We start from the raw sequence: 14,434 nt of genomic DNA on the forward strand, positions 1-14,434 counted from the left end.
AGAAGGAACTACAGCAGGTAAGTAAGAGTGACCCGTCCCTGACTGGTACTTGGAAGATGTTGGAACTGGCAAGGAATAAGGATGTCAGAACTTGATAGAGGATGTTGATGAGAAAAATCAGACAGACCTTTTGCCTGAAGTCGTAAATGTAACCGCAAGGCAGACACAGATGTGCTTGGCTAATTGCTTGGAAGCATATAAATATCATGTAATCGTTGAAGTGTTCATGAATCGGATGAAGTGTGTACTTGAGAGAGAAATACACGGTACGTTGAGGGTAACAACATTTACTGGAATGCCACTTGAGGCAAGCCTTGTCCTTTTCACATAACAATGTTGGCTCTTGCACAAGAAAGTGGGTGAGGAAAAGTGATGTGAAAGCCAGGTAAGAAAAGTATCCCAAATTCCTGACAATTCACCACATGTGGCAGAAGGGTTGGCTTAGAGGTCCCCCCACACACACTATACCTGCCATAGACCTGACAGACAAGAGGTTCATCACTGGCCACACCTTTCCCCTCTACCAGTGTTACAGGAGGGTGAAAATTTCTGAAACCATTCTAGCAGTGATTATAATTGAAAAGGCCTAAAATGGAACTAAAATGGCCTAAAAATGGAAGTTTACAGCATAATACTATATTGCAATTAATATTGTTTTGCAAAAGGGAAGGAAAATGGGATGAAGTGCCATATGTAGATCTTTACTTTAAGAGATAATAAGGAATGGCAAAAATCCTGTGGAATTATGGTTGTTAAAACAAATGCAAATGAACAATGTAAGGGATGCGTTGCTGAGAAAAAGTGTATTGCGTGTCTTGCTTTAGAAAACAGTTTGCAGCGCCAGAAGGATGATGAAAATCTTGATTTGGTTGTAGCCCCATCAGCCCCGCCGGTAAGAGAGGAAAGGGGGGAGGAGGATGGTAGTGAAAGTGATCTTGAGAGTGACAATGAATGCAAGGGGGATCAGAAGGTAGATGTTCCCGTTACTCCGGTCTCACATCGAACTCGTCAAAGGGAAGGACAAGGGAGAAAAGTGCAGGCTCAGACGCCTGGTGCAGTGCTTGCGCCTTTAAGACAGGGATTCGGAACAGAAGGACCGGTAAACGCTGAAGTACCCTTCTCGCCTGGGGATTTAGTTATCTGGAAACAATCAGCAGGAACGTATAGAGAAAACCCCGATAAAGTAGCTCGTGTAATGAAAATGAGGAACCCCTTGTGAAAATACAATTGGGAGGAAAAGAAGTGAAATTTCTGGTAGATACAGGGGCTACCTATTCAGTTTTAAATGACTTACACGGGAGGCTAGGAAAGAAAACTACGACAGTTGTAGGAGCCACAGCGAAGGAGGAAACACGGCCATTCCTGCAGCCCCTAGACCTGCGATTTAGAGGGGAAAGAATTGATACACAAATTTCTGTATGTACCTGAATGCCCTATTCCCCTTTTAGGACGAGATTTATTAGCTAAATTGGATGCAGTGATTATCTTTGAAAATGGTGAATTAACAATGCAAATTCCCGAATCAAAAGCAGGACAGGTTTTGGTTCTCAAAGATAAGCCCATTGCTAGGATCCCAGTGGAGGTAGAGCAGGCTGTGATACCGACAGTTTGGGAAACAGAAATTCCGGGAAAATCAAAAACAGCTCAGCCAGTGATAGTGGAACTAAAGGATGGAGCTAGGCCAGTAAGAGTTAAACAATATCCCCTGAAATTAGAAGCGAGGTATGGGATTATAAAAACAATTGAGAAATTTTTAAAATATCAAATCTTGGAAGAATGTGAATCAGAATATAACACACCAATTTTCCCTGTGAAGAAACCAAATGCTGAGTATAGGTTAGTACAGGATTTGAGGGCCATAAATGAAATAACAAAAGATATCCACCCGGTGGTAGCAAGCTCTTATACATTGTTAATATCTGTGAAGGAAAAGTATAAAGGGTTTACAGTGATTGATTTAGAAGATGCCTTCTTCTGCATTCCTCTTGATAAAAGTAGCAGGAAACTGTTTGCATTTGAATGGGAAAACCCACAGAATAGACAAAAGACACAGCTAACATGGACCAGACTTCCACAAGGATTTAAGAACAGCCCAACTCTCTTTGGGAACCAGATAGCCAAGGAACTGGAAATATGGACTACCCAAGGAAAGGTACAGGTACAGAGGTCACAATACCTCTTATTGCAATATGTAGATGACATCTTTATTGCAACAGAACAAGAGTCGTTGTGCATAAAAGTAACTATTGAAATCTTGAACCAGCTAGATCTGAATGGCTACAAGGTCTTGAAGGAAAAGGCACAAATTGCATGCACAACTGTGTTGTATTTAGGATGTGAAATTTCACAAGGGCAGCAGAAGCTGGGGATAAATCGCATAGAGGCAATTTGTGCCATTTCAGAACCGCGGAACCTACCTGAGCTAAGAACATTTTTGGGTATGGCAGGGTGGTGCAGACTGTGGATAATGGACTATGGACTCATTGCTAAACCCCTGTATGAAGCCCAAAAATCACCTGCTTTTATCTGGGATAAACCACAGAAAGAGGCCTTTAGGAAACTGAAGGAGGCGTTAACGAACTCCCCAGCACTGGGACTCCCAGATCTAACAAAAAACTTTCATTTATTTGTCCATGAGAGACAGAGATTAGCGCTGGGAGTGTTAACTCAGAAGCTTGGAAGCTGGAAAAGACCAGTGGGATATTTTTCAAAACAACTGGATCTGGTAAGTGCGGGATGGCCTTCATGTTTAAGAGCAGTAGCAGCAACTATTGTTCTGATGCAGGAGGCCAGAAAACTGACTCTGGGAAAACACATTGAAGTTTTTGTGTCACATATGGTAACAACTGTTTTGGAACAGAAAGGGGGGTATTGGTTATCCCCTAGCAGAATGATGAAGTATCAAGCAATTTTGACAGAACAAGATGATGTGAGTTTAAAAACTACTAACCTGTTGAATCTAGCAGCTTTTCTAGGAACGAACCCAGAGGAAGGAACCCTAGAACATAACTGCGTAGAGGTCATCGAGCATACATATGCAACCAGAACAGATTTGAAAGATGTACCTCTTGAACAACCTGACTGGGAACTTTTCACAGATGGAAGCAGCTTTGTGGAAAATGGGACTGGGAACTTTTCACAGATGGAAGCAGCTTTGTGGAAAATGGGACACGGTATGCAGGATATGCTATAACAACACAACAAGAGGTAATTGAAGCAAAAGCCTTATCTCCAGGGACATCGGCTCAACAGGCAGAACTGACAGTGCTTACAAGAGTGCTGGAACTGAGTGACGACAAAAAGGTAAATGTGTGGACAGATTCAAAGTATGTGTTTGGTGTAGTACGTATACACGGAGCATTATGGAAGGAACGAGGACTGTTATCCTCACAAGGGACTAATATAAAATATCAAAAAGAGATCTTGGAATTAATAATTGCTGTGCAAAAGCCTAAACAGGTGGCCATTATGCATTGCAAAGCGCACCAAGGAGGAACTTCAAAGATATCTGAAGGAAATACATTGGCAGACCGGACAGCTCGACAAGTAGCCCAGAAGGTATGGAGCATGATGGCTTTGATACCTCTTAAGGCAAGCCCACTCCATACCTATCTCTCACAAGAACCAAATTATTCAAAAGAAGATGAGAAATTGGCAGGACTCTTAAAAACTCAAAAGAATTCTGACGGGTGGTACACAACAACGACTGGACAAGTAATAGTGCCGCCAGCAGTAATGCGGAAAATTCTACAGACTGAACATCAGAGGTGTCATTGGGGTGCAGAAGCATTGGTAACCTATTTAAAACGAGGAATAATTTCCACACAGATGTTAACCATGGCGAAAACAGTAGGGTCAAAATGCGAAATTTGTTTGAAAAATAACCCAATAGTAAGGAGACAAGTTGAGATGGGGAGAATCAGAGTAGGGGTAGAGCCAGGAGACTATTGGCAGGTTGACATTGTGGAATTACCAAAGGTACAAGGGTACAAGTATCTATTGGTGGGGGTTGACACTTTTTCTGGATGGCCGGAGGCCCTTCCCTGTCGCACCAGTCAGGCAAAGGAGACAATAAAGTGGTTGCTTAAAGAAATCATTCCACGATTTGGAGTCCCTTTAGGGATATCGTCGGATAGGGGCCCACATTTTGTTGCAGCCATAGTACAGGAAGTTAGTAAACTGTTAGGAATATCATGGAACTTACATACTCCCTGGAAACCCCAATCCACTGGACAGGTAGAGAAAATGAATCAAACAATAAAAAGACAAATCAGTAAAATATGTCAGGAGGCCAAAATAAAATGGCCACAAGCTCTACCCATAGCTCTACTATGAATCAGAATAAAACCCAGAAATGGGATGTCAGTAAGCCCCTATGAGATCCTCTATGGAAAACCATATGAGGCACCAGACCCCAATCCTAATACCCACATTAAAGGGAATCAGGATGTTTAAAATTATGTGCTGTCTCTTGGTAGAACTTTAGCTCGACTTCGGAGCGCTTTGGTGTGGAACAGACCACTATCCTTGAAAAATCCACTACATGACATCCAACCAGGATATCAGGTATATGTCCGAAACTGGAATGAAGAACCACTGAAAGAACGGTGGGACGAGCCTTATCAAGTGCTGTTAACAACATTCACTGCAGTAAAGGTAGAAGGGGTGGGTTCTTGGATACATTATACACGAGTGAAAAAGGTCCCAAAGATCTGGGAAACACAGGTACTGAGTCCCATAAAACTTAAGCTGAAATGTAAGTAAGATGTCTGGGTTTGTTTATAAAACTTTCATTGTTGTCTGGTCACTGATACCATTGATGGTTGTTCCCTTTCTTGAAATTCCACAGAAAAGAGATACTTTGACACAATTTGTCGGACAGGATGCCACTCTAATTTGCAGGTTCACTAATACCATTCCAGTAGGATTAATGCCAATAAGGGTCATTTGGGAAAAGGTAAATGATCTTTCCAAAAACCCAGACCTTATCTTTGACAACAAATATGAGGCTCAATTGCAAGGCGAATGGAAGTTGAAAGGTAGAATTTGAGAATAGATTCTGTGAACAAAACCAGAATGAAGGAGAAACAGGACTAAAGCTATCAAACTTAACTTTTGAAGATCAGGGCAGATACTGATGCATTGTAGAAATAAATGGAAGCGCAGATTATGCAGAAAGAACATTATTTATCAAATCTGCTATCAGTTACAATGAAATCAAAGTTACAGAAAAGAGAGTTAAAAGATCGGTAGATCCAACACAGACAGTCCAATTATATCGCCAAAATCCTGAGGAAAACTTAATGATAGGCCTAATCAAGGATTTTGCAAAAATAAAAATACAAGCAGAATAACGACATGCTTGCCGATACCAAAAGCAGCAGGAGAATCAATTGAATGGGAAAATGTATTTATAATAAAACAGTTAAGGTGGACAGACAAGAAAAAAACAAAATATGGGAATGCGAAAAGGTAAATAGTTGGGACACAGTCTGGTCAATGAGTATTCTGCAAAAGTTCCAATACATTGGAAACACATCTTGGTGTTTTAGATGGACAGGAAAACAAAATATCTCAGACAACATGAATGCTTTACTATCTCAAAATAAAGTTAGCGAAGAGATTGTCAAAAATGTTCCTTGGTGGAACTACACAAAGATTTTAGACTGTGATACTGACCCTGGAGAAATTACTTCCAGTAAAGATTGCTCTAATGGCCGGATGTGCGTGTCGGGGACTAAAAGTTAAAGGAAAAACGATTAATACCCCAGATGATCACATGGGCTGCAAATATCCTACAATTTATAGTATGGGACACTTTGTTTGGGCAACTAGTGATGGAACTTGGACTACCCATTTAGCCATGGAAGGTCCAGTTAAAGAAATTACCTTAGGACTACCCACCCTTTGCCCAATTTGGAAAAAGTGTCCATTCAGAGGCAAATTAGAGACCCTACAAATTCGAATGAAAAGAAATATAAATAATAATGATAGTGATGATGAAGACACTTGGCAGGAACCTTCTACAGGAGTCAAATTAGGGTGGGCTCTAGAATCCTTATTTTTTTGCCCAGGTAACAACATATCGAAATAGAGAAATGGTTGATAAATTAATAGGACAAACGGAAAGGTTAGCTAGAACAACAAAAAAGGGATTCAGAGACTTAAGTTTGCAATTACAAGCAGCAACCAAAATGACTTTGCAGAATAGAATAGCATTAGACATGTTTTTACTTAAAGAACATGGTGTCTGTGGATATTTGAAAGATAGGGTGGACCATTGTTGTGTTCACATTCCCAATGTGACTGCAGACATAGAGCACGGTATTTCCCAGTTGACCAAAATTGAACAAGAAACAGAAAAAGAAAGGAAAGAAATTGAACAAAATTGGATTGGAGCATTATTTGACAGTTTGGGCCTTCATCTTACTGGATGGATTCATTCTCTCATACAAACTGTAATCACGATACTAATTGTGTTTTTACTGATATATCTGATGTATTTCTGCATTCGAAAGGAACTAACCCGCAATAAAGCATGGACTCATCGAATAATAGGGGCGGTGACAAGAGAGTATCCAACTTATCCAACACCCGCACCTACATATCAGGAAATGACCACTTAAATTGAAAAGTGAAAACACTTGCTAAGATGAAGTATTTTCAAAGGGGGGAAATGTTAGAGGAGGGTGAAAATTTCTGAAACCATTCTAGCAGTGATTATATTTGAAAAGTTTGCAGTTTGCAAAGAAAGCCTTTGTGCATATGTTAAAATTTTGTAACTTTGCTGTTCTGTATTTTAGTTACCGTTCCAGTAGGTGATTGTGTTTAGAAATCATAAATCAATAGAGAAGCTTCATACACTGAATACTGCAATTGCGCTGGTTTGTATCCTAGCTACCTTATAACTAAACGCTACAATGGTGACTTTAGGAATAGAAACAAATATAACCTTGTAAAATAAAGGGAATGTAGAAAAGAATATACTGTGAAACTCCAACTTAGCAGAACCAAAGATTAAGTAAGCCTGAACCACATACCAAGGGAAGATAAGAGAATGCTGTATCCACATAATGGTTGGGATTTGTCCAAAGAACAAGGTAAAAAGAGGACAGAGTGAGGAAGACTCCTTACTTAATCAGGACGACCACCAGAGGCGGCTGCGCAAGCACAGGAGAGGCTGATGTCGTAAAGGACTGATGAAGTAATCCCCGATACTTATTGCGAAACTTCTAACGTATAAATTGCGAACGCGATGTGACGGGGTTAGAACCAGATTTGGGTGCGTACCCCTGGTTCTCGGTGCTTTAATAAAGCACCTCATATAACCATTCCAATGGTTATGTGTTTGTCCTGACGCTAACACCAGGAGCCCTCCCTCTGAGCTCAGACCATTCCCTTCCCACAGCCCATCCTCCCAGCAGACACCCCCCTTTTCCCCAGGTCTCTCTTACCTTGGGGCTGCACAGCCTACATGAACTGGGCTCTCTCCCTGGCTGATCTCTCCCACCTCTCCTTCCTGCAGGGTGCCCATGTCAGCTCCTCTTCCTCCAGTTCTCTGCCTGGGGTTTCAGTTAGTACAGGCACAGACTCTACTGCTCTCCACTAGACCCAGTGCGGATGCTTAGAATGCACCCCCGACCTGTCATAAGACATTACTTATAATTTATCATTGGTACCTTTCAAATTGTTTATTGTATGTTATATAAATCAAATAAACTCAAAGATATATGGTATAAAAATAAAAATATTGACATGTTCCAAATATATAAATACTTTTAGAAATCCAGCTTCTTATTTTGAAGTGTTGAGTCCATTTTGTTCAGTAACACTCTGCAGACTCAGAACTGCCAGAACGACAAAGGTCAGAAGATGATGTGAAAATAAATACGTAAAAGACGACAGTTTAGGGTCCAAGACTTCCCCGAGAGTCCCAGACAGTTTACAGCCTAACATCAGTCCACTTTGGAAAGGACACTGATCAGGTTTTCTGACTAGTCTGCTACAGATAGCTGCAAGAGACACAGGCACTCCAGACCCACCGAGTGGGCATGCAGCCAGGCACCATGAAACTGGCTCAAGTCAAAGAGAAGTCAACCAGCACGGAATACCTAGGTATTCTGGGAAGCACCCTGCTCACTCTTCCCAAGTCTGAAGCCTCGACTTTCAGAGCATGTGTGTGAATTTGTTGTTTAACCTAACCTCCAAGACAATAGTCTTGCCTAAACCGGTGGGCATTCTTCAAAGGCAAGAGAGGCATAGAGCATAGTTCACCTCTAGGGTCATCTTTCCAAACAAGAAGCTGCTATCACATGAGTCTGCCCAGCAAACCATGGAAAACTGCCTCGCCTTGGCCAGAAAGGCACAAACACAACTGCCAAATGGTCAAAGCATTTCTGAAGTGCAAGTGATAGTAGAGACTAAAAAACCCCAACTGCTTGCTGCCAGCTTTAGCCACATTGCTCCTTCCCATCCCTGCTGGTACACTTTGATTTAAACAGATTTACTGCACATACACATTTGATTAATCAGCTATTGGAGTCCCCCACCCCTTTTCAGATGAGAAGAAAGATCACCCTTTAACCTGGAAGGTCTCCTGCCTTACCCAATACTGTCTGTGCCACATTGTGAGACAGGACTCACCTGACATTATCATCTTCTGTTTCCTCATAGCACAACATTTCCCCTTCTCCCCTCTCTGCGCTCTCCATTGCAGGTGGTATTGCTGGTTAGCGCTGGAGATTAGACAACCTGAAAGGCAAAATCAGAGAGGGGTTTTAGAGGGAAGCTGCCTTCACGAAGGGATGGGTCTGAAATGCTGAGCCATATAGCAAGCAGCCTCTGAGCTGCTCCACCAAGCAGGGTGGTGAGGAGCAGGCACTGGCCATTTCCACGGCACAGCAGGCTCTTTCAAGGAAGCAATCTTGCTTGTTCAGTTCAATTACCCCAGTGAACCTCAACACTAACACCACCCAGCTCACCAAATGTTGGCCTCAGAGGAGACCTACAACACAGCACGCTGCATTTGGTTTCCCACTTCAGTATAGCTCCTGGCTGAAAATGATCAGAGACCTCCACACTAGCTAGCTGCACTGAGATTGTGAGCAAGCTGCTTGCCACTGGTGCTATCAAACATTTCACCAATGCCAGACTCTGAGCAGGGCAGAAGCAAAAGGAAACACCTCTCCTTCAATCGCGATGGAGAACAACGAGCTACTTCATTTTCACAGTGATACGGAGCTTTCCCTAGAGGAAAGCAGTGGTGAATTAGGGCAGGAGTCAGGCAGCTCACAGGGAGACAAACACCTTCCCTGCAATGGAGTATATGCAGAGGAACTTCCAAAGCAGGGACAGAGTTCACTGCTCTGCCTTTTCTGGGCTGTACTGCATGGGAAGAGTCAAAACGGCTGCTGCAGATGGCTCCTGCTACCTCTAACACTCCTCTCCTGCCTAGCAGGGTTTACTTCAACCCCCAGAAGTAACTGAGTTCTCCCTCCTCTTCTGCAAAAGGAAGCAAACAGAAAAATCTCCAGGGATGTAGCAGGACACCCAAAGACCTACCCAGAAGCAGGAGTGAGACACCTGGCTTATAGCTGAGTTTCCTCTTAAGCAGAAATCCAGGCACCTCATTTACAAAATGGACCTGTAATCAGCTTTGTGCAGAGCAGCACCATCACCTTACAGGCAGCCTTGCCAGATGAACAAGGAACTAAGCTGCTTCCTGGCTCTTGGAAAGCACTCACTGAAAGAGAGCCATCCCTCACACTCTCCCATTCGACGTCAGCCTCCTCAGGGCTAGAAGAGCAGGCAGGCAGCTGCAGGTTCACCAAGCTCAGCACAGGGCCAGCACCAGCACAGCAGCTGCTGGCTCCCAGCTCACATGGAGCACCCCAGCTATAAATTAACTGCCCTCTGGCTCCTCAGCCCGACTTTCTGAAGCCCTGTTCTACAGCCACTTCCACTGCCCTCCACACTCCAGCACAGGACTCCACCAGGAGCGCTGGGAGCTGGGTCTGAGCACCCAGTTTGGAGGACACATCACCAGGGTGAAGGTTTCCCCTGTGATCACACAGTCCTGGGGTCCACTGGGACAGAGCCTTTCCCAGGGCAAAGACTGACCACAACACAGTACTTTGTCATGCCAGCCAGCCCACTGCAGTAACAGAAGTCACAGGGGAAGCAGCCCCACATCCCCAGGGCCCTGCACCACAGGATAGGACACAGCACAGCCTCCCCAACCAGAGGGCAGGGGAAGCCAGGTTCAAGGGCGCTATTTTCATTTTGATCACTCACTGGACAGCAGCACCACACCAGCTCAGCAAACTTGTCACAGCTCCAAACACCCACCATGGGGAAGGGAAACTGAAGCAAAGGGGCAGAACCTGCCCAGCCTGAGCCAGCACCTGGTCACGGGCCCAGGGGAACAGCCTGCCTGCCTCACAGCACAGACAGCCTCCTGCCAGCACAGCTGCACAAGTCCTGATGGCATCCTGGCTTCCTGCGCAGCTGGCTTCAAGTCAGGCACTCCTCAAGAAATGCAGATTCCAAAACTAAACTGGAGAAACTGGTTCCAATTTATCTTCTACTTCCAGACAGGCAGAGTCCTGCAGGTAGGGAGTGCTGCCTCTGCATGCTGCCAGGCCTGCAGCCACTGCAACAGAGGAGCAGGTGAGAGCAGAGCTACAAAGAGCACTTCAGCACCACCCTGCAGACAGGAAGAGGCCTGGAGGTTGCTTGACATTACATCCAATCCAAAGGAAGCCACCAGATCAAGCCTCAGACATGAGTAGTTAACAGCAGCAGCAGTGGCTCAAGGCTCCCAATGGCCAGACATACACAGCGTGACTCCAGAGATCATCGTTCTACAAGACACATCTGCTAACTCACTTGACAGAGCCTCTGCACCCATGTCTTGCAACACACTCATGTTTAGCAGCACTCACCAGCACTGGGACTTTGCTCTCCAGGCCACAGAGCATCTGCTGGGGTCTCAGAAGCCTTTACCCAAACCTCTAACTACTGTTGTAGAAAAACAACTCAGAGCAGCAGTGTCTGCTGCTGGAAGAAGGGGCTAGCACAGAAACAGTCATTTAAGGACTTTGGTGCAGTCAGACTTGTATCTTCTACAACTGTTTCTGCAGATGCTCCATATGACATGATCACCTCTACAGAGATAGGCAGGACAGTGACACCAGTCCCTTCAGGCCAAGGTGACGACAGTACATACACAGGACAACATGGAAGCTGAGATTTTCCCCAATACCATCCAGCACAGACAGGATGAGCCGTGAATTCAGGAGACAAGTCAGCACAAATCAAACCCCTGTCCTTTTCAGTACTAGCGTATCACATGAGAACTTGGAGGAAGGGAAGTAAGAATCATTGTATCTCTTACCATTACACATCCCTTTTATTCAGAAACTGGTAGCTGAAAACCCACTACACGGTCACTGGTCAGGGCCCTCATTTCTCACGGTTTTGCTCCCCTGGAAGAGGCAGTGTCCTACTCACCAAGCAGGCGGCTCGAGCAGCTGCCCACTTCCACTGCAGAGGCTGCAATGTCATTTCATTTGCTTCATGAGCTCTGCTCATCAAGACCTGGCTGATGTTCAGGGTAAACACATACCTTCCCAGGGCCCTATCAGCAGCCTCCTGGGAGGACGCTGTACAGACGTACATCTACAAGAGGCAGGATAGTGGGGCTGGAGATTGGAGACAAGGCTTAGTACAAAACACCTCAGCACTCCAAACATTTCTTTCCCAATAACAGTGTTCAAACCCTCTGAGAAACATCCCTATCTCATCTAGCTAGCACTTAGTTTGCCCCAGACACATTGCCACAGCAAGTTTCACACTCAAGATGCACAGCCATTCTTCTCAGTGTAGGAAGACACTTAATCCCAACAATCCAGTGTCTTCTGAAGGCAGTAGACACTGCTGTTACAGGGAAGCAGGACTGAAGCCCTGGCTTTGCTTTGGCACCCTTGGGAGAAGCTCAGTAGTTTGCAAACACCCAGGTGGTACAAAGTTCAAGTTTGCAGTTCAACTAGTTTACAACTTCAGGCTATTTCCCCACATGCAGAACTTGCATCTTTGCTTTAACAAGCAGCAGCAGAATGTGGCTGAACCTACCCAAGCATCACTGCAGTAGAGACAATCCCCAGGCCTAGCAGCTTGAAGAGCCATCACAATGGTAACCTGGCACTCACATCAGAAGAGCTTCACACCTTCTCCTCCTCCCCTGGGGAGGTTTTTGGTGTTGGAAATGGAGCCTCACAGAATACAGGCAGTGTAAAAATTATTCTGTGAGGCTCCATTTCCAAACCAATTGGTTTGTCTGTTTTCCACGAAATTTTTAACACAGGCTGCCCTCGATCAATGGCCACTCCTAAAAAGGTTGTGTAACAATTTTGGCACTCATCTGACTAAGTAAATCTCTGCCAATAAGGGCAACTGGTATGTGTAACACATGGGGGGGTTGAGACTGTTGATCCATCTCTAAAGTTAAAGGTAATTACATCTTTACTCATTTGAGTAGCCTGAACTCTGCCAATACCAAAAATCCCTGATTGTGGATTGACCACAGGCCAGTTAGCAGGCCATTTCATGGCCAGAATGATAGTGACATCTGCTCCTGTGTCTATAATCATAGATAATATCAATTGCTCTCCATTTGGATGCTCAGGTCTTATTTTCTCTTCTGGCTTTCCCTTTTTGATGTCTAGAGCAAATAATACTTGAGTGTTCCCAGTGGAGCCAAATCCTTTTTCTCCTCGAACAACATCGAGTGAATGGGGAACCTGTGATTTAAATGGAATTAATTGGGCAATTTTACTTCCAGTTGGGATGGACCCTGGAGGTGTTATTGTATAAAGCATGATCTTAACAACGCCCGTGTAATCAGCATCAATTACTCCTGGTAATACAAAAATTCCTTGTCTTGTAGTAGAAGATCTTCCTAATAATAATGCACTTAGGCCATAGCCTATAGGCCCCTTTTTATCAGAATCTATCTCTTTGACTTCTTGAGAGGTAAGTGTGACATCTATTGCTGTTGCCACGTCCACTCCGGCACTCCCTGAGGTGGCGGCACAGCACCTGTCCAGGCACCCTGTACTTGTGTCTTATTCAAGTCTCATAGAGTCTAGCCCAGCACTGCTTTACATACATCAACTATAAGTGCCTGTCACTGGCCCTGCTTGGGGTGTCCCAGGCACAGCTGACTGCATGCTGGGATGGGCAGGGCAAGTAGTGGCTCTCCCCAGAGCAAAGGCTGTTCACCAAGTTCATGTGTGCCTGTCATACTCCTTTCCTGCTCTCCCCAGGTGTAAAGCTGGTTGACTGATGTGCCCCTTGTGCTGTTCTCCCAGGCAGAATGAGAAAACAGATTCTGGATGCACTGCCTGGCACAAGGGCTGATTACCAAAGTGCAGAACTGGACAAGATCTGTGAACTTACCAGGAGTTTCCCTCCTTGGTCACTTTGTTGAGGTGCTGGACAGTGGCTCTGGGGGACAGAGGTAGGGTTTATGTGGGCACCTCTAAAAGTGCCTTAGACTTGAATTATTTCCCAGATGTAGGCAACGTCCAGGTGAAGTCTTGAACCCATCCATGTCAGCAATGGCACTGGTCCTTTCCACTCGTTATCATGTAGGTCTTTATATAGAACCAGTGGTTTGGGCAAGAAATTGTCCGTCAGATGTCACAATCGCTGTATTGCGGAAAGAGAATCAAAACTAGACAATTTAAAGAATTCAGTGCAAATTGTGCTTTTGCTAACTGTCCATGTGGAGAAAATCCTTGCATTCCCCTTTTTTTTTTTTGTATGTCTTTTAGATGACCCTCCTTGAGCAGGGGATTTGGACTAGATCATATCTCCAACATATGCCAATCACAGGCTGCTGGGTCTGCCCTTCTCTCTTGGATGGCTCTCTGATAATAGGGGAGGCCATCCCTCACATCGAGGTCTGGCATGGCATGTGTCCCCACAGCTCCACGACTGCTGGGTTGCAGTCAGCAGCGGAGCTAAAGGTTCTTCTTGGTGGCAAACACAGAGGCCAACCCAGTCTTGCCCTTGACTGTGGTAGCAGGCATTTGGCCAGCCTCAGTCCTTGCACCTTGTTGTCAATGCAGAATTCCACCTGCTTCATCCGGTAACAAGTCGCTACTGTGGCAAAGCACATACAGATTTACATTACCAGAGTAACTATTACAGGGTGCAGCAGCATGTTGAAGATGCTGATGGCAGCGAGGGACTAGCCAAAGAAATTTCTTACCAGTGGAGTTCTCTCACCCTCTTAATTTGTTCCATTACCTGCTTTATAACACTACCATCGTATTAGAATCTTTCCAACATTTGCCTTAGCATTTTCTAGCAGCTGCTGCAAATTTGCATGCTCTAACATCTCTTTTACAAGTGACAAATCCATACAATA

The 14,434-nt window shown here is 44.5% G+C and overlaps 1 protein-coding gene across 6 annotated transcripts in view; it reads right to left on the reverse strand.

The window, feature by feature from the left end:
* LOC308221522 (uncharacterized protein) overlaps window positions 1–13,840 on the reverse strand; it is a 49,665-nt gene extending 35,825 nt beyond the window's left edge. For 4 of the 6 annotated variants that reach the window (XM_080618550.1, XM_080618549.1, XM_080618552.1 and 1 more), the window contains exons 1-2: window positions 13,459–13,840; window positions 8,644–8,751 (exon numbers count right to left, since the gene is read on the reverse strand). The gene's annotated coding sequence lies outside the window, so the exon portion shown is untranslated. Of the gene's footprint in view, window positions 1–7,454; window positions 7,643–7,776; window positions 7,806–8,643; window positions 8,752–13,458 lie in introns of those variants that run through there. The other 2 variants (XM_080618551.1, XM_080618553.1) reach the window with 2 other exon arrangements.
* Window positions 13,841–14,434: the final 594 nt, after the last annotated feature.

This window comes from Psittacula echo (genome assembly GCF_963264785.1).
Source record: "Psittacula echo genome assembly, chromosome: 5".
Classification (NCBI taxonomy): domain Eukaryota; kingdom Metazoa; phylum Chordata; class Aves; order Psittaciformes; family Psittacidae; genus Psittacula; species Psittacula echo.